The sequence below is a fragment of the Cupressus sempervirens genome, chromosome 3, assembly GCF_028749045.1.
Source record: "Cupressus sempervirens isolate cs-2001-9-10 chromosome 3, ASM2874904v1, whole genome shotgun sequence".
NCBI lineage: Eukaryota > Viridiplantae > Streptophyta > Pinopsida > Cupressales > Cupressaceae > Cupressus > Cupressus sempervirens.
The window spans coordinates 80,534,682-80,556,455 of record NC_143120.1 but is presented as its reverse complement, the minus strand read 5'-3'; the positions used below and the strand labels follow the sequence as shown (position 1 = coordinate 80,556,455).

Here is a 21,774-nt window from a genome sequence, read left to right as displayed (position 1 = left end):
TCTAGGCAGCTTCACCATCAGAGGAAGGGTCGGGTTAACCGGGATGGGCACTGGACTCCTCCTCCCTATGGAGTTCTGAAAATTAACACTGATGGTTCTTCTCGTGGGAATCCTGGTCCGGCTGGTATTGGCGGAGTGGCTCGTTGTAGTTCTGGGAATGTTAAATTTTTCTTCTCAATTCATAAGGGTGATTATACTAACAATCTCATGGAAGCTCAGGCTATTTTATATGCTATGGAACAGTGTTGCTTGTGGGGATGGAGTAAGATTATTTGTGAGTCTGATTCCCAGGTGGTGGTGAACATGCTTTCTTCACAAGAGCTTGAGGATGTTAGTTGGCAGCTGGCCACTGTTGTTAAGCAGATTCTTTTCTTCTCTTCCTCTTTTCAGTTCATTAGGTTCAAGTATATTCCGCGAGAATGGAATAGACCTGCTGATTGTTTAGCCAAATGGGCTTCTAGTCATGATCCGGGTTGGAATGTTAGGGATAGGGGGCAACTGTCCTTTGAGATGGTGCAAGAATTTGATGATCTTGTTGCTCAGGATCGAGCTCCTTGTTGAGCTCTCCTTGTTGTATTCCTTTCTGTCTTAATAAATTTTTACCCCACTTTTTGCAAAAAACAATTATTTTAACATATTTTTTAATAACAGCATTCTTAATACAAAATAAGAGAAACAAATTTTAATATAAAAATATCTTTAATTAATTTTTTTTTAATTTAAAATCTAAATCTGTGTATATATTAAGCCTACCTACACGTATAGATTACAATACGTTCAATAAAATCATCAAACAATGAGAAATTGTAAATGCGACACATTATATTTTCTAACTTTTAAAGGAAAATTCATTCATATTCAAAAGTAATGGCCTAGACAAATTTCTATAAAATTACACTAAAAATGAATTGAGTTCCACATTAATTGTTTCATTTAAAAAACTGAATTTTGATTGGATGACACGAAAATCAAACTCGGTTCCAGCGCGTGAAAAGAAGTTTCCCATGACTCGCCTTCCACACGGCCAGTTCTTCACTGGGTAGTTGAATTAGGAACCGCCTTTCAACAAATATCGAGTCAAATCTTTATCAAAGAGCCGACTTTTTCCGACGAGTGCGAAGTCACGAACGATGACGGAATCAGTGTGCAAGGATCTTTCGCTCACGCGGCTATAAATACATTCGTATAACAGGCTACATTATTTCAAATTACACAACTATTTCCAACTTCTTTTGGTTTCCGTCTTCTGCCCTTTACAAAACCAATGGCCAATCTTGATGAGATCAAAAGAGTCTATGGAATTATAGACGAGAATGGTGATGGAGTTGTGAGTGTTGGTGAAATCAGTGGCTTCTTAACCAAATTTGGAATACCAATTCCGGAACAAGATCTCACACGGATGTTCACTTCTCTCTGCAAAGTTGAAGACATGAATTGTAGGTACGTCCAGTTTGAACAATTTGCGCAATTATATCAGTCAATCCTCATTAGTGAAGACGAAGAGATAGAAGAGGAGTCGAGGGATATGAGGGAAGCATTCAGAGTGTTTGATCGGAATGAAGATGGATACATATCTTCGGCTGAGCTGCAACAGGTGCTGTCCTCGCTTGGCCTGATCGCGCAGGGTGAACAGTGCGAGAGTATGATTTACAGATTTGATTCAGATTCCAACGGAGTCTTAGATCTCATGGAATTCAAAAATATGATGGCATCTAAACTCTCTCACTCGTGAAAGTGTCTACGCTGTTAAAACCTCTCACATAATTCATATTCCTTCTTAACTTCTGAATTTGACCTGACGACTTCTTGTTTCCTTCCAAACTTTTCTTCTTTTGGTAGCTTTACACCCCCTAATATCGAGAATGCTTTTTTATATTATGTGGTATGTCGAATGGTCTAGCAAGTGTGTTATGCTAGTCAAGCAATCCGAGACATGTAAAAATAGGAAAAGTAATATTGTTCTAGCAAGTTGTGATATGCTAGGGTACTCTATATATTGTGCTTGAAATGAACATAAATATATGGAAATAAGGGTATCATTTTTGGCTCCCCTTAAGATGTAAAAAAAATTTCTATTCTAACATTTTATGGAAATGATGAATACCCTTAAGCCATTTCAACATCAAGATAGCATCCACAACCAACACCAGTCCATGCCAAAGAGGTCACTATTCCTATGAGACCATGAAAGGGAAGAACACAAGGATATACCATACAAGAAGATTTGCAGATTTGATTCAGATTCCAACGGAGTCTTAGATTTCATGGAATTCAAAAATATGATGGCATCTAAACTCTCTCACTCGTGAAAGGGTCTACTCTACGCTGTTAAAACATCTCAGATAAGTCTTATTCCTTCTTAACTTCTGAATTTGACCTGACGACTTCTTGTTTCGCTGGATTATAAGAACGCGTGGATTATTTTTAAAACATTTAGGAAGTATTGTAATAAATGAGTTTAATTTTGTGTGCGATTAGTTCAGTTCTGTCACAGATCAAGGAGAGTGAGTTTCTGTTTTAATTAGTTCTGTTCTACTGCAGATGATTAACCTATTTAGTGATTCTAGATTTTTTCCATAGTTAATTTGGTCCTCTATAAAATTAATTTTTTTGGACCACTGTTAAGTAATCTATAATTAGCCTCAAATGTATTTATTTGAAAATTATTATATATTTTTCTTTTTATTTGTTTATTGGTTCAGGTTGGGAATAGTTGCAAAAATAAAATTATTCTTTATCTTTTATTATAATTAACTTTACACTTCCCAAACAAGAGCACTTTTCATATTGAATTTCCAACCAAGTGGAAAATATTCTAATGTATGCAGATATCCACCCAGCATATTTGCATGTTCCTGACTGGAATAAAGATTGTTCTAGAGTATGTTGTTCGCTACCCTCAATGGTTTGCATGTTAGCCTCATAAGTAACTTGTGGGTTATGTGCTAAATCTTGATTTCAAGTTTTATAAAGTTGTTCTCTTTCCTTCCATTATGCTTTGTTTCGACCATAAATTAGTTTTTATAGTGGTATTTGGTGGTTTACAACTTCCCAACTACCTTTTGAAACAACTCCTTACATTCTTTTAACCTTTTCCGCACTTTTTTGCAATATTACAACTTTATTGTGTTGTACTTTCTTGACAACTTTACATTTATGCCTTTAGGCATTACCATTGATTCCATTACATGGAATATCACATACAAACATATGGACTTACATTAAATAATTACAATATTTCTAGGGATCATCTACAATATATTTATGACTAGATGCTCCAGCACCAAATTTCTACTTAAAAACTTAAACTATCCATGATGTAAATCCATGTTTCAGTCATAGATGACGGGATATTAAGTAAATCTCCTAAGAGTACCACTTCATTTGTTGTTCTCTTTCCTTAACAACTTGTGTGTTAGTGCTATAAGTATTGTAAACTCTACTTTTGTCATCAATTAAATTAGAAAACTTAGTTTACACATTGAGTTTTACTTTAATTAAAGTAAAAACAATATGATCAAAACCTTAAGGTGTAAGTTATTAGATAAACATCATAAGCTCCATTTAATTTTAATGTAAAATTCATACACTCCTTGATGTAGTACAAGGCCTAGTAAATCACCAAAGGAGATGACATAGGCCCAAACAAATAACCACACAACAAAAATATATCAGAGAATACAAGATTTGAAATATAATTCAACTTTTTGTTCATCAAATAAATTACTACGTATGTGTTGGGTTGTAAGGCCTTCCCAATTACAACCAAATACATAAGCAAGCACGGTAATAGTTCTGCAAAACCTCACAAGATCAACACCCTAGATAGCCCAGATTCACAAACTATTAGAAGCCCCAAGAAGAATCTAAATTTGTTCTCACAAGCCACCAAGCAACTTTCTTATTTTTTAAGCCCATACTTAGCTACTAGCTATGCTAAACTTCACTCCTCTTAGCTACTGTTGCTCAACTCCATCATGAATAATGACTCAAGACATCACAAGACCCTCCACTATAATATTTCCTACACGGTTGGGCTAGAATTTTTCTGCCATACAAGAAATATGAGGTTTATGGAAATTGTCATATTGTAGTCTGGGAGATTCTCATACAAGAAAAGAATGGTAGTTAGATATGTCCCTATGGTAGTCTGGGATATCCCTATAGTAGTATAGGATGTACCTACAATAATCTAGGATGTACCTATAGTAGTCTATAGAATGTGCCTATGGTACTGTAGTATGTACCTATGGTAGTCTAGGATGTCCCTATGGTAGTCTAGGATGTCCCTATGGTAGTTTATGATGTATCTATAGTAGTATGGTGATATCCCTATGATAATCAGAGATGTACCTACGGTAGTCTATAATTATCCCTGAATATGTCCACCCTTCTTTAGATATTTTCAAATCAAATCAGATAATGAAAATAAAAATGGAATAATGGAAAATAGGATTGCTTCAATAGTATTTAAATGCTGACAAAACTGATGCTCAAATTTTCCAACTAGGGAAGCTCTCACACTTCCAAAGAAGTGAACAATACAGATTTCCAATAGGAATTTATAGAACAAAGAAATAATCCAAATCACATACCTACAACAACTAATTCAACACACATATATACCTCATCGAAGGAAAACTTCTGAGTAACAAACAATGTGTTGACACATGACAATAAAAATACCTACACCTACATAGAATTAAAGATGCACCAACAATAGACAAAAATCAATCAGGACCCCAAATAAAGTTATTTATTTATTTTTATTTAATGATAGGGATATCATTTTCCTCCTATACCAAAAATTTATTGTCCATAAGCAATATTAAATCCTATTTTGGGAAGCATTTTGTAATCAACTTCTTTAGTTCAGATTAAAGCACTAAGTATATATTATTGTTCTAGTAAATGATATTATCAATCTCTTTGTATCTCTCATCATGTCTATAGCCATCAATCGACTGACATTGAAAAGTGTTCTTAGAGTACTCAACCAATAGATGGGCCCTCCAATAATCTCAGGAATAGGGTAAAGAGTTTACTATCATATTTTTACTTGCCACCAAGGCATGAAAGTTCAATTTTGGGATCATATCATGTTTGAAAATGGCCTCCATATTTTTGATTATGACTTCCCTTGGTCCTATATTTGAGATTCCTCTTAGAAGAACATTGTTTCCATTTGTCTTGATTGAAAAGTGCATCCTCTTGAAGCTTTGGGTGTACTGATCAAGGTTCTCCATCCACTACATGCCCAATATGATACCAGTGTCAACTAGATCTTTGACAAAGAAATCATCTTTCAAAGTATAATTTCCCATAAAAATTTCAAGCTGTGGAATCATGTGAGTGTAGGGTAGCAAGGTCCCTCCAACAATCTTAACCTCGAATTCTCTATGTTCTACTGCATGCAAGCCCTCAAAGGTAACCAATGATATATTGATGAAATTGATGCTGATGCCACTATCAATCATGATTGTGACTTGTTTTTTGTGAAGTGTATATTGAACCCTAAAGACACTACTTCCAGATTTTGTGGCAAGGGTAGTAATGGCACTCTTGGGTGAACCCACAATAGCGGGTTACATTTTTTTTTGCCTAAAATGACACTAAACTATGAATTTTTGAGAAAACTTTCACTTTCAAATGAAAATTTTTGTTTAACGGTTAGGAATTTGGAGATGAAGTACATTAGAATTTTTTAAGATTTTCTATCTAGATTCAAAATATATATTTTTTCATTCATTTTATTGAATTATTTTTTCTCCGATGAAAATTGGTATGTTATCAAAAACCTTATTTTGAAAGAGTGACACTTCTTTTGACACACATAACTTTTTTTTTTTTTTTTTTTTTCTAAAATAGATATCAATTTCACTCTTTGAAATTCAGTTTGCTAACATCCACACCGGGATTGTGGGGGTAGTCTAATGTCTTGTATCCTTAGTATTTGATATTTTATCAGAAGTTAAAGTTGACATAACACTAATTTGGACATACATGGCTTTTGACACATCTAACTTATTATATATTTATAGGTGATTTCATATTTTATTTTTTTTGATTGAAAGAGGACTCAAATGCCACTAGATGTTATGAATAGAAATGAGTTTGAGGATGAAAACTATGATGATATTCCATTGATTTCTAGTGATTATGACCATATGTCAAGATTGATCAGAGTTGGTATGCATGTATATGTAAAAGTGTATTTGTTTCATAATTTTTGTTAATTTGTTTAATATATATATATACAAATGTAAATGACACATGGAATATATATAGATATACTTTGTGTACGAAATGTTTTTGCAGTCATGGCAGAATTTGAAAATGTAGAAGGTGTTAGCTATTATTTATTGTGTTGCACCATACAAAGAGAGAAGCTAACAAAATATGAAATAAGTGATGGAATTATGTTTCCCGCAGGTTAGTACATAGTTGAATCATGTATATACATCTATGTTTTTATGAATTCAAATTTATTGATTTACTCTCTCTCTCTCTCTCTCTCTCTCTCTCTCTCTCTCTCTCTCTCTCTCTCTGTGTGTGTGTGTGTGTGTGTGTGTGTGTGTGTGTGTGTGTGTGGGTGTGTGTACATATATTTAGTAATTAATTAATCTATGTGATATTTTTTAAATGAGTATGTAGGTTATGTTGTTGTATAGGGGACATATTTGAAGCAAATTAAACTACTTAAGAATGGGATTAATTTCACTAATTATCAACCTAGCTATAAGGTATATCAATATAGTAACCATGTTATTGCTACTATTCTAACTCTTCATCCAATCAAAGGACCTAGAATATGTAAGTTGAGGCTCGATATTGATGTTCAAAGGAAAATATTAATTGTTATCCAACAATGAGCTAATCCACTTCATACAAGCTAGAAACAACTTGCAATTTGAAATAACTTGAACATTTTGAAATTTGGTTGAACTATATGAAATTTGAAATTTACTTAGATGAAACAATTTGAAATTTGGTTGAAGTTAATCATTTTCAATTTAAAATTTGATTGAACTAATTATATATTACTTTTACTCTTTCATTTAACTTGTCAAGTTTAAATTGTGATTTATGATTAATTATAGACATTATGAACTTATATGCAACTAATTAGCACATGTGCCTTGAAGGCAAGAAATTGGAACACTTGTCTTAAGGGGATCAAATTAGGACTTTTGTCTTGAGCGAATGAAATTAGGACTTGTGTCTTAAGGGGATGAAATTAGAACTTGTAACTAATTATATATTACTTTTACTCTTTCATTTAACTTGTCAAGTTTAAATTTTGATTTGTACCTAATTATAGAAATTAGGAACTTATATGAAACTAATTAGGACATGTGCCTCAAGGGGAAGAAACTAGAGCACTTGTCTTAAGGCGATGAAATTAGGATTTGTAACTAATTATATATTACTTTTACTCTTTCATTTAACTTGTGAAGTTTAAATTGTGTTTTGTAACTAATTATAGAAATAAGGAATTTATATGCAACTAATTAGGACATCTGCCTTGAGGGGAAGAAATTGGAACAATTGTCTTAACAGGATCAAATAAGGACTTGTGTCTTAAGGGGATGGAATTAGGACTTGTAAAAAATTATGTATTACTTTAACTCTTTCATTTAATGTGTCAAGTGTAAATTGTGATTTGTAACTAATTATAGAAATTAGGAACTAAATTGTATATGCAAGTAACTAGGACATATGTAACTCTATCTCTAACCCTTTTGCCTTAACCCTAGCCCTAACCCTAACCCTATTAGGAATTATGTAACTAATTAGGAATTTAATCATATTTAAATATGACTTTCATAGAACAAAATTAACCATATATGTATACATCATTTTCATAAACCGACACAATCTAACATAATCTAGAACATTATCCAACATAATACATAACATAATCTAACCTGTAAAAGAACATAATCTAACATAATCCAACATAATCTAATATGCAAAAGATGTGTCTAGACAATGTATATATGTAGTTCAATCATCAAACATGTATATGAACTTGAACATAAACACATGTGTCAAACTTTTCTCTTGAGTCCACAAAATATGTATCAATCATCAAACAAAAAAGAAATGTATAATAAGGATGAAAGTCTAGATCAAATAATCTATAATGAAAAAAAACTATTAATTGTCAGGGGCAGGACTTGTGACATCTCCCCACAGTGTAGTCTAAAGACTGACTATCAGGATGCCCACTAGGATGTGTTGATCCCTATATATATTCAAGAGAAAGTGATATCAAAGTACATAATTTCATATTAAATTAAATATCTTTTAAAATTAAAAATTGTATGCAATTTATATATTACATTTAAAACTTACATGTGTCTAATTCATAACATTTAAAACTCACTTGTCCAGTACTAACATCATCGAATGAGTCTCAATGACGTACACGATTTGGCATGGAATAAAAAGAGGCATGTCCCCTACAATACATACATACATGTGCAACAAATCAAATTAAAAAAATGTATAATTAACTTCAAATTATAATGCCTATGATATTTCACAAGTCATTGTAAGTTAACTTAGCACATATCATATTCAATTGTGTGTTTAGTTATTATATTATAAGGCATTTGTCCATAGAGCTATCATATTTTGACAATCCATATGAATATTAAAGATAATTTCTGAATTTGACTGTTTAAATAAAAAAAATGTCAATGTTTTTTATCACACTATATGATCCATCATCAAAAAGAATCTATTCATTTTGAAAGAATATTGGAGTACTTAAGGATCATTCTAGGCCAATCAAATGAATTGTCATTGAATATCTATGTGAACATTCTAAGATGATTAAGTAAATATTTCTAATAGGTATTTGATTGATAATAATTAAGAAATAATGATTCAACAGATTATTTAGACATATTTTTCAATAACAGCATTCTTAATACAAATACAAAAACTCAAATAAGACAAACAAATTTTAACATAAAAAAATATCTTTAATTAATTTGTTTTTACTTTTAAATATAAACCTGTGTATATAAGCCTACATACACTTAAAAGGTTACAACACGTTCAATAAAATCATCAAACAATGAGAAATTGTAAATGGCACACACTATATTTTCTAACTGTTAAAAGAAAATTCCGCCAAATTCAATGTAATGATCTAGACAAATTTCTAAAATTGAATTCAGTTCCTCATTAATTGTTTCATTTAAAAAACTGAATTTTCATTGGATGACATGAAAATCAAACTCTGTTCCAGCGCGTCAAAAGAAGTTTCCCATGACTCACCTGCCACACGGCCAGTTCTTCACTGGGTAGTTGAATTAGGAACCGCCTTTCAACAAATATCGAGTCAAATCTTTATCAAAGAGCCGACTTTTTCCAATGAGTACGAAGTCACGAACGATGACGGAATCAGTGCGCAAGGATCGTTCGCTCACGCGGCTATAAATACATTCATATAACAAGCTACATTATTTCAAATTACACAACTATTTCCAACTTCTTTTGGTTTCCTCCTTCTGCCCTTTAAAAAATCAATGGCCAATCTTGATGAGATCAAAAGAGTATATGGAATTATGGACGAAAATGGTGACGGAGTTGTGAGTGTTGGTGAAATCAGTGGCTTCTTAACCAAACTGGGAATACCAATTTCGGAACAAGATCTCACAGGGATGTTCACTTCTCTCTGCAAAGTCGAAGACATGAATTGTAGTTACGTACAGTTTGAACAATTTGTGCAATTATATGAGTCAATCTTGGTTAATGAAGACGAAGAGATAGAAGAGGAGTCGAGGGATATGAGGGAAGCATTCAGAGTGTTTGATCGGAATGAAGATGGATACATATCTTCGGCTGAGCTGCAACAGGTGCTGTCCTCGCTTGGTTTGATCGCGCAGGGTGAACAGTGCGAGAGTATGATTTGCAGATTTGATTCAGACTCCAACGGAGTCTTAGATTTCTTGGAATTCAAAAATATGATGGCTGCATCTAAACTCTCTCACTCGTGAAAGTGTCTACGCTGTTAAAACCTCTCACATAATTCATATTCCTTCTTAACTTCTGAATTTGACCTGACGACTTCTTGTTTCCTTCCAAACTTTTCTTCTTTTGGTAGCTTTACACCCCCTAATATCGAGAATGCTTTTTTATATTATGTGGTATGTCGAATGGTCTAGCAAGTGTGTTATGCTAGTCAAGCAATCCGAGACATGTAAAAATAGGAAAAGTAATATTGTTCTAGCAAGTTGTGATATGCTAGGGTACTCTATATATTGTGCTTGAAATGAACATAAATATATGGAAATAAGGGTATCATTTTTGGCTCCCCTTAAGATGTAAAAAAAATTTCTATTCTAACATTTTATGGAAATGATGAATACCCTTAAGCCATTTCAACATCAAGATAGCATCCACAACCAACACCAGTCCATGCCAAAGAGGTCACTATTCCTATGAGACCATGAAAGGGAAGAACACAAGGATATACCATACAAGAAGATCCTATTGGGTGGCTGCAAGGTAGGTGACCATGGAGATCCAATTTCAAATAATGTAAGATTTGGTGTCACACTGTAAACAAATAAAACACAACTGAGAAAAAAGAGGATTATTGGGAGAATGAGAAAGATGGATATGATTCCCTTGGCCCCAAAGTTTAGAAGTAGGAAAAAGATAACCTTTTATGCTACTCACAAGGAAGAGCATGTATGACAATGCATCCCCCAAAAGGTAGGATAAAAATGTTAGATGGTTCAAAGACACATAATAGGGACTTAGATATCATATAAAGAAATTTGGATTAAAATAATGCTCATTATGAAAAATATGTGAATAACCTCATTACAAATATTTATTTTAATATTTTATGTAATGGTTGAAAATCATTAGTAGCATAATCATGATAGATGTGATACATACAAAATGTGAGATTCGTTACTTGTTGACTATGCTTCTTTTTATGTTTAGGGATAGTAATCTCCTTATAACAGACAAGTTCAGTTAAAAATAGTTTTTGATTAATAGGAGTAGATATGTAGATGAAAGAAGAGAGAATTTGGAAAAAAATTATGAGATTTAACACTTTTTTCAACACAACCTAGATTATTATTGACAATGGTGTTGATAGTTTATTAGAATGATCATGCACTTTATTGCTTAAGGGCATTCAATTTCCTTTTCTTTTACCATGTCCATTCCTAGTGAATCCTTGATGACTAGAGACATAAAATATGATATTCACCAAATACTCAATAAGGTTTGATATCACATCTGATATTGAGGATATTGTCCTCCTAGAATATCAATGATATTTGCCAATTACTTAAAAATGTTTGGTATTATGTATGATGATAGAAGTATTGGCCTCCCAAAATATATAGATGCAAGACGTTCACCATATACTCAATTTGTTTGATATCATAATGAAAGTTATTGTAAGATCATCACTTTCCAATAACTTCTACAAAAATAAGTGACATCATTTGGAAGTCATCACTTCCTCATGATGTATATAGGGGGTAGGCCCATAAAAATCATATAGTCACAAGACATCACAGTCCTATTGACTTCTATAATTTATTGATCACTAGAGAATCCATCTCAACATGATTTACTCCCTTTGAATCAATATGAATTAGATCACTGAAGGTTGACTAAATAATATTCTTTATCTACTCCCTCTATTTCAAGGTTGTCTCTAATGAAATGTTAGGCTTTGTCTAAATCTCAATCTCCCTCTGAGTCTAAAATTAAGTTTCCTTTTCTTGCAATAACAATCATAGATAAGATCAAGGAAAATAGATCTTATAATACATACATATATGTGATACTGAGAAACCATAATTTTATATAAATATGATCATAGAACTCTCTAATTCTCTCCCTATGTGCGTATCTATACATTATTTAATTTAAAATATTCAAGAAAATTAAATCTATCATTGAAAGAGAGGACTATATAGTCTCTATCTATAATCATTATAATTTATTAGTTCTATCTATATATTTCCCATCACACACACATATATATGAAAATCCTTCTATCAAAAATATTATTGTAATTAAATGCATACATAAATACATACATACACGCACGCACGCACGCACGCACGCACACACGCACACACACACACACACACACACAAACACACACACACACACACACACATGTACACACACACATACAAATATACGTATATCTCTCTGTGCCTATGTTTGTCACTATTATATTTGGACCCAAATTGCCAAGGTAGACCGTCACCCAAGCAACCATAGGTCAAGAAGTGGCTCTCGTCAGATGGGTGTTAGACTTTTGGCATTGCAAATTGCAATTACAAACTCCTCTCTCATAATTTTGATGCAAAAAACTATTGCAATTTGGTAGAAAGCAAGGACAAGGGGTCATCGTGATATTTTTTTGTAATTGTAGTAGGCCATCATCATAATTGCAACATCTTAAAAACTAACTATGTTGTCTCAATAGCGACACCCATGGTCTAAGGCTGATGGTCATCCATTAGAATGCCTATAGAAAATATGATGGTATGCAACAACAGTGTCATGGATGAGATGGCTATCCATTAGATTTACCTGTTGCAAGTGCAACATATATGTGACGACAATGATGTTGGTCCAATAAAGTTCTGTCAGACTAGATCATCACAATTGTTATAGCCTGCTGAAATGTTAAAAAAAAAAAATTGTTATTCTTTGTTAGAAATACATTTTACTATGTTGATCACATGCATACATTGTTTAGCACAACTCATGTATTTTCCTCTTTGGCCCCTCTCATGGAGATTGTGTTTGACATTCTTCTAAGTTGTTTGATTGATACTACTTCTGCTCAAGCATTTCACATATAGTGTTACGTTTTTGTTTCCTTTTTATATTACTGTAGATAAGAAGCCCACCATTGTGATTATTTCTCCATGTAGGAAGGCATGGATTCAACATACATTTTGTGTGCAACATTAGTTTATTGTGTGAAATAATCATGATGTTGGGCTTCTTATCTATAGTAATATAAAAAGGAAATGGAAATGCAATAGTATCTATGAAATTCTTGAGAAGAAACGGTATCAATTAGACAACTTAGAAGAATGTCAAACACAATCTTTATCAAAGGGGCCAAAGAGGAAACTGCATGATCTATGCTAAATAATGTATGCATGTGATCAACATAGTAAGATGTATTTCTAACAAAGAAGAACAAATTTATTTATTTTAACATGTTCTTCATATGTTTTCCTTGTGGTATCATTCAATGTTTGTTATATCTCATGTCTTGACACATGATGAGATATTGTGTTGTATTTACTTATCTACACATCTCCCAAGGAATTTAGCTCACCTTTCATTGCTTAACATTGCTTTTATAAAGTCCTTTCAATGTGGTGTAGCTTCATTCATGTAGCACACATTTCCTCCTTCTGAAGCACACTTCATTTTCTCTCTTGCAGGTCTACCTAATATTGTAAATGTCCTCAATTACACAAGGTCTACTTTAATTTTTTTCTTCTAAATCTAGTTTTCTTTTATTATCTTTTTATAATATCTAATTTTAATAGAAAATATTTAATACAAAGCATTATATAAGTATCTATTGAAATCAATGAGCAATGAATGTGATTTTGTGGAGTGTTTTCCAATAATCACTTGCCTCAAAATAATGTATACTAATATATTGCGAGTATGATCTTAAAGTCATTCTTAATAAATCAAAATATTATGTATAAGATTTCATGATTCAAGAACCTATTGTGATGGTTCCAGTTACTTCTATCATAGTTTGAGTTCATCTTGTTATTGACAGTGTCACCAGAGCTCATTTCCTTTGTCCTTGTGATGTCATGTTCACTCTATCTTTTGGTTTTTCAATGGGGGATGTGTGCCTTCCTTTCTTGCCTCTTGCTTGGAGGTTCCTCTTTCTTATATGGTTTTGGTCTCAACTTCTATTGGTTTGGCTATCCCTTTCGTTGCTAAGATTTGAACTCTGCAAGCATGTATATTCCATCTCTAAATTAGTATGTTGTGACAAGGCTCATTGAATAGAGCACAAATCAAACTAATATTCAATAGAGGTTAATTGAAATCAGACCATAAAAATGAATCAGAATGCAGTACTCTTATTTCAGTACTTAGCTAATGGAGAAACTGGTGTCCCAAGGATTGAAAATGTCTAAATTATCATATGGAAAGGGCACAAGTACAATGTTGTGCATCTCTTCTTCAATCTTATACATATATGTTGTATTGAAGTTAAATATTTGCTAGATACATTTATTGTTGATTTTCTCATTGTTAGTTGTAATTGACTAATGTAGACATGCATGTGGTTAAGAAGATTACTTAGAACTCTACAAAAATTGTTAGAAAAGGAATTATTGTTAAAGAACCTTCCTCCATCAATGACAAAGCAGCTAATCCTAAATTGTTAGAAAAGGAATGACTCTCAATGTTCTAATCCTCAATTTCTTAGATAGTGCTATTATATGAATTGTAAACATTTTACCATCTTTTTTCTATTTTCAACACCATTCTACTTATTTGTTGACTAAAAGTATTTGAGTCACCAACGAGATATATTTCATAGTATACAAAACAATATCTAAGTTCCATTATTTTATTTGCTATATGAAATTAGGACTTGAGAAAAATCCTAGAAAATCCTAGAAAACTCAACCAATGTATTTCAAAAATACAACAACATCAGGTCTACTGAAGATGGTTCTATAGTAGTAGAAACAAATGCAATGCTCAAGAGTTTTCAAATCTACACATGCCATGCTATCTAAGAATAGAGCTTCAACCACATTTAATTTTTGGACAAGTCCCATAAATGCTATTTGGGAGGGGATCAAAATATCAATAGTTGCTATCCTTTATTTGTAATTGTATGTTCAAGGATAAATGATCAACTATCACTAGTATGTGTTCATTTCTATTATGATTGACATTTCTTTCCATTTTTCATGTTTGGTTAAGTTTTCTATATCTTGATGTTGAATAGTCATGGTTTAGTGATCAACTGTCTTTAGTGTGTGTTCAACTCTGTTATGGAAGTTTGATATATAGTAGAGTGATTATTATAAATATATAAGTATAGAAAAATATTCTTTGACAATAAGAAGTTCAATTACATTAAGAAAGTTTTGAGATTCAACAATCAAGAAGAAAATTCTAGGTCCCATGAGGCATTTGTAGTTTTGAAGGTTAGTGATATGGTCAATTTTGAGAGGTGTAGATACTGCTTTGAATTTTCTATTGATGTCACTTTTTTTTGCAATTACAATAGGAAAGGTAAACTTTGAGGGGGGTGGGGGAGAGGTGGGGGGATGAATCAATGCTTTAAACTTTAACCCATAATAATATTCACCACACATCCATCTCACATATCCAATAAGTAAACTGAAATTCTATTAAAAGAATATACATCTAAAGTATGTAAACAAGTAAACATTCACACATATATGACACAAGATATGATTACCTAGAAACCTTCCAATGGGAAGGTAAAACTAGGGTGGAGATGACACCCACAAATCTTCACTACTATAGTAATAAAGTGTATCCAATGAAAGTTATAATGTTTGATCATGAAACATGATCTACCTTGTGAAAGGTTTTCCTTATTAAAAGCGTACAAAGATTGTTAGGTCTTACCCTGTTAAAGGATTTCAACACCTTGTTAGAAGTGTGCTTGGTTAAAGAACTTCAATTCACAATTAAGAAAGCACCTTGTTAGAGGATTTCAATATAGCTCATTAGAACTACTCTATTAAGAGATTTAACTAATTCACCTATTAGAATGTCTCAACAATGATCCTATGATTAGCACTCTATTGCTTGATGACATATCACCTCTATACTTTTGTGTACTTGATCCTTCTTGATCAAATGTTTCTCTGCTATTCATTATTTTCTTCCTTTGTTCTCCTTTAACTGATTCTGCAATGCAATTTAGATCATAATACCTTGATCACCATGAATTTCTTGGTTTGTGCATGCAAAACTCTCCTTGATCATTCATTCATTCCCACTACACTCATAAGAAGTTTATGGTTTGTCCTCCTTAAGAAGACCTAGGTGAGATAGGGTTAGGCATGAATCAACAGCTATGATTCATCCATATTGACACTTAAACCTTCCCTTTATCTGATTAGGTGTATGTAATACATAGGATTACCACTTAAGATTCATCCTTATCAACAAAATATTGTAATTCAATCCTTAAGTTATTCCAAAAATAGTTTACATAGTACTTTGTGCCAATACAAACAATTATGTCAAAATTGTGTTACTTATCACCTAAAGTCCCTGGTGCTCGACACTAACTATGACTTCAATACCATCACTAAAAATTTGAATGATTGAGCATGCACTTCTTGCTTCAATGTTGAATCACTCAAGACATACTGTCTACTCAATACTTGAGTGACTCGGCAAATGAGTGACTCGACACTCACTATTTACTCGGGATGCTCTAACTTATGTATTGTGCTCGACATATGTTACTTGTTCAACATGAAGTAAGTAAATGACTTAAGTGCATAGACACTCACTTGTCAAAACCAATCTGAGATTAGCAATCTTCCCCTTTGACATGAGTGTAAAAAACACTTGGTCATACATTAATACTATTATTCGTACGAGCATAACAAAAATGATTATTCAACTTCTATGCAAAATTTCAAAATATCAAAAATTTGCAATATGGTTGATACCTCAAAATCTCATAACTCCCCATAAGTTGTTTGATCTGTTCTATCCTATACTCTATATCAAAATGTTTCTCCTACTGAGTAGATTTGTATCAACTGATACTCTTTCTCTAGTTTTTACTTGCTTGCTCTCTCACTTACTTTTACTCCCCCATTCTTTCTCTCCCTTTCCTTGTACTCCCCCTTTTTGACACTGATGTCAATGGGTTATGCACTAATAGTGTATTTGTGGAAAATAGATTTTTGGACCTCAAGTATAATTTGAAGAGCTGCATCCCAATTATCAAAAGCTTACCTCCAAAGACTTAATTTGGATGGCCAACTCAACAACAAGGTGTACTAAGCCATCTAATGTAGAATGATTGGGGTCTTTCTTCATAAGTGTGTCTACATAGCTTAGCTCCTTGTGTAAAATCTCCATGTGAGGCATCAATATAGACTGTATGTTGATTAGTTTAGCCATGATATTTTCTTCATCTTCTTGTAAAGTTTCTAACTAACTTTGGGATTACAAAAGGGTCCTAAAGTGTTTCTCACTTTGAGCTGGAGACATAGGCAATTTTGCATTAAATGATTTCATTTGAGTCTCCAAACTTAGGATGTGATTCTAATAAAGGAGCATCCTATGTTGGCATGTTATACTACTCATTCTAGCAATTTTTGCCAAGTTTTAGTCATTACCAAGTTGCTATGATTGTTGAGTGCCAGTAATTTTATAGTTGAAGCCGAGCTCAAGTTATCCCACATTGTGTTAACACTCAGGTTAGCATGTTATCCCATCTCACTCCATAGTGTGTTTCAAGTTCCATAGTGTGTGATGTGTGACTCTTCATGTGTTGAGTTTCCCTATTTATGCAAAGTGTCAGCATTTTGGACATGATTTTTACATTTTTGGTGTGAGCTAACTTGCGAGATTTATTTTGATCATGTCGTTTATGAAAAGATCTTGCCTTGGGATGTGTCCTAAACATTGTTGGGTCATCCTTATTGTTTTGTAATGTTCTAGACTATTCTATAAGCCATTTTGGCAAGTATAAATAGGGGTCTTGTGGAGTCTTTTGGTCATTGAGTTTTAGAATGAAGTATAGTTGCAAATTTTAAAGAGCTAGGGCTACGTCTTAGGAACTAGAGGATAGCTTGGTTAACCTAAGGGTACAAGTGTGCATTCTTCTCGTGTTCTTATCCAATTGTGTATTTGGACTAGCTGGGATTGGGTTTGTTAGTTGGATCTCATTGGATCTTGTGGAATTGATATTTTTGTAATTGTTGTTTGTATTTGGCCCTAACTTAGAAGGCCTTATAGGCAGGGATATTGCATATAATTATTTATATCTATGATTAAAGAGTTGTGATTTGGTATCAGATCTTGCATTATTGCTTCTTGCTATTGTGTTTCCACTCATGTGTTATTATTTGCTAAGGGCTAGCACATCTCCTTTGGGGATTCTTCTACCTTGCACTACGTCAGGTGGTGTCAGAGTAAAGGTTGTTCCTTAGTGTGTAGATAGATCACCAAATCTAAGGGAGTTTGCACCAAGATTGTGGGTTGGAGAAGGTTGATTTGGTGGAGCTGATTGATCTTCTAGATTTGTGGATCTATTGTTTAGGGTTTGTGAAAATCTTGGAAGACTCCTCTAAGAAGATTGGACCCTAGGGAAATTGATGATCTTAGTGATGTTGTAGAAGAACAGATCTCAAAGAAGCTTAAAGCTGATTTTAGATCTAAGCTAGAGGAGGTTAAAGCTAGTTTTAGATCTGATATTGCATTGATGAAGAGTGGCATAACTGCTAAAATTGTGAGTGCTTTAGGTGGCATGTACCTAGGCATGTGGGTACTAAAGGTAGTTATGAGGAAGATGCTGAAGACTTTGAAGTTGTTGGATCAAGTAGTAAGGATAGAACTGATCATGTGGAGAGACCTATTGGAATTAGGGCTAGTTAGTTTGCTAGACCTGGATCTCAGTTAAAGCTGAAGCATAAGATGGAGGTTTCTAATATTTTAGGTAATTTGAATCCTAAAGACTTGATTGATTGGATTGGTGAATTGGAAGACTAATTTGAGCTAAGGATATTAAGGATCCACTTAGAGTGAGGTTGGCACAAACTAAGTTGAAGAGACATGCTACTCTTTGGTGGAAGGAACTACAAAGAGATAGAGAGGAGGAAGGTGAAATGAAGATCTCTAGATGGAGATTGATGGTGACTAAGTTGAAAGCTAAGTTTATTCCTGCTAATTATGAACTTGAGATGCTTAAGAAGTTGTAGAATCTAAAATAGAAAAACATTTCTATGAAAGATTATACTGAGGAGTTCTACAAGTTGACCATTTGGTTTGGTCATAGAGAATTATCAAAAGAGAAGGTAGCTCAGTACATTAATGGTTTAAGATTCAATATTTAGGATGAGATTGGTATGATGAATATTCCTTTAGTTGAGGATGCTTATCAATATGCTTTGAGAGCATAAGAGAATTTTAAGAGAAGATGAAGAGGAAACATCAAGAAATCCTTGAGGAAAGGAGAAGCAAGATAGCTCAACACAAGCTAAATTGAGTGCAAAAGGAGAACCAAAACCTGTTAATTAGAAAAGGAGGATAGGTGGAGATGTTATTAGAGGTAATTGTTTCAAATGTGGCAAAGAAGGGCATCAATATTTTGAATTTCCTATTGGTAGGACAGCTACTCTTGTGAATGAGTTTGAAGTCGAGGATAGTTAACTTGAGCAAGGAGATTTTTTTTTGGCTTGGTGAGTACTGGTTGGTGAGAGAACATTGGATTCTTGTCAGAGAACTAGTTTTTTTAGGACTTGTTGTAAGTCTAGTGGTAAAGTCTACAAGGTGATTGTGGATGGTGGTAGTACTAGTAACCTTGTTTTTGAAGATATTTTTTAGAAACTTGGTTTGAAGAGAGTGAGACATCCTTATCCTTATAGGATTTTCTAGTTGCAAGGTGAACATGCTTTGAAAGTGAGGGGGAAATTCCTTGTTGATTTCTAGATTGGGTAGTATAAGGACCAAGTGTTGTGTGATATTGTGGATATCAATAGTTTTCATGTGTTAATTGGTAGACCTTAGCAGTATGATTACAGTGCTATGCATGATTGTGTCAAGAATGTGTTTACTGTTGAGAAAGGTGGCATGAGGTTTTCCCTAATCCCTTTGTAGAATGAAGAGCTTAGTACAAGGAACTTGAGTATTGGTAGCTAAGTTGAGTTGGTAGATTTTGAGAAGGTTGGAGATCAACACGGAAAGTAGACCTATGGAACACTTGTGGTGGATGTGAAGAAGAAGAAGAAAAATAAGGGAAAGAGTGTGCAAGTTGAAGACTTGGAGGACATGTATGTGAAGAACCAAGTTGGGATTTATGTGTTGCATCCCAAAAGATGTTCTTCTAGCTTCTAGAGCATCTTTTCAAACCCAAGGTGTCTAATGCAAGAGCATCTCGGGTTGGCATATTATCATGCTCATTCTAACACTTGTTATTAAGTTTCAGTCATTACTAAGTTTCTACGATTGCTAAGTGCTAGTAATTTTGTAGTGTAAGCTAAGTTTAGGTTATTCCATGTTGTGTTAACACTTGGGTTAGTGTGTTATCCCATCTTGCTCTATAGTGTCTTCCAAGTGACTCTTCATGTGCCACATGACTCTTCATGTGCTGAGTGACTCTTCATGTAGTGAGTTTTCTTGTTTATGTCGAGTGTCAACATTTTGGTTTCTATGTTTTTGGTGCGAGATGACTTGTGGGATTTATTTTGATCACATTGTTTATTATAAGATCTTTCCTTGGTATGTGTCCTAACCATTGTTGGGTCAGCCTTCTTGTTTTGTAATGTTCTAGACTATTCTGTAAGTTGTTTTGGCAAGTATAAATAGGGGTCTTGTGGAGTCTTTTGGTCATTGAGTTTTACAATGGAGTATAGATGGAAATTTTGAAGAGCTAGGGCTACAACTTAGGAACCAGAGGATAGCTTGTTGGACCTAAGGGTACAAGTGTGGATTCTTCTTGGTATTCTTATCCAGTTGTGTATCTAAACTAGCTAGGATTGGGTTTGTAAGTTGGATCTCATTGGATCTTGCAGAACTGATATTTTTGTAATTGTTGTTTGTATTTGGCCCTAACTTGGAAGACATTGTAGCTAGGAATATTACAAGTAATTAGTTATATCTATTAATAAAGAGTTATGATTCGGTATCAAATCTTGCATTATCACTTCTTGCTCTTGCGTTTTCGCTATGTGGTTATTTGCTGAGGGCTAGGACATCTCCTTTGGGGATTGTTTTGCCTTGCACTACATCAGATTCCTTATCTCCTATGTGAAAAGTGTGGAATTACACAATTTGGTGTATAGAGAGAAATTTTTCTCTAGTACCTTCTTCATACTATCTATCTTACTTGCTAATGCAACCTGTGTGATTTCTATATCACTAGATATCTTCTTATTCACTTTATTTTGAAACTTATTCTCAGACCATTCTAAGAGTTTGACATTAGTATCTAGGTCTATGTCACTTATTCTTTTCACTATATTGGTCAATTGTTCAATAATGGGCTTTGTTTCATCTAGAGTAGGTAAGTAATTACCTTTTATGCCTTAGATAAGCTAGGACTTGGTACTGAGAATTGCAAAGGTGTTGCATCTATGCTTGGCCTCTGAAGAGTTTGACTAGAAGGAGTTCTAGATTCTAGTAATGTCATGAGTGCTTGAGTTGTTGCTAGCTCCTTTGGCCTGGGTGTCAAATTTGTCTCTTAAGACTTATCATTTTCTACCTCTTTGATTTTAGTTGCACCTTGATTTTGTGCTAGAGGTGCAGGTGTATCTACCTAAACTGTTTGACTTTGTGTCCCATTATTTTCTAGTATTTCCACCTTGTCTTCTCCAACTATCTCAACCTTGTATTTTTCAAGTTCTTGTACATTATTTGAGACTAGAGTGCCTTCCATGATTGTACTAGTAGTGCATCCTACTATCTCCTTCCTTCGATATACAACTAAGGGTTGTGAAGGTTGTACACTTGTGACTTGAGGAGTGATTGTTGGTAGTTCTTGTC

The 21,774-nt window shown here is 33.5% G+C and overlaps 2 pseudogenes; both read left to right on the top strand.

Moving 5' to 3' along the window:
- Positions 1-1,219: 1,219 nt before the first annotated feature.
- Positions 1,220-1,981, top strand: LOC149564874 (calmodulin-like protein 3 pseudogene; annotated as a pseudogene).
- Positions 1,982-9,542: 7,561 nt separating this feature from the next.
- Positions 9,543-10,062, top strand: LOC149564873 (calmodulin-like protein 3 pseudogene; annotated as a pseudogene).
- The last annotated feature ends 11,712 nt before the right edge of the window (positions 10,063-21,774 follow it).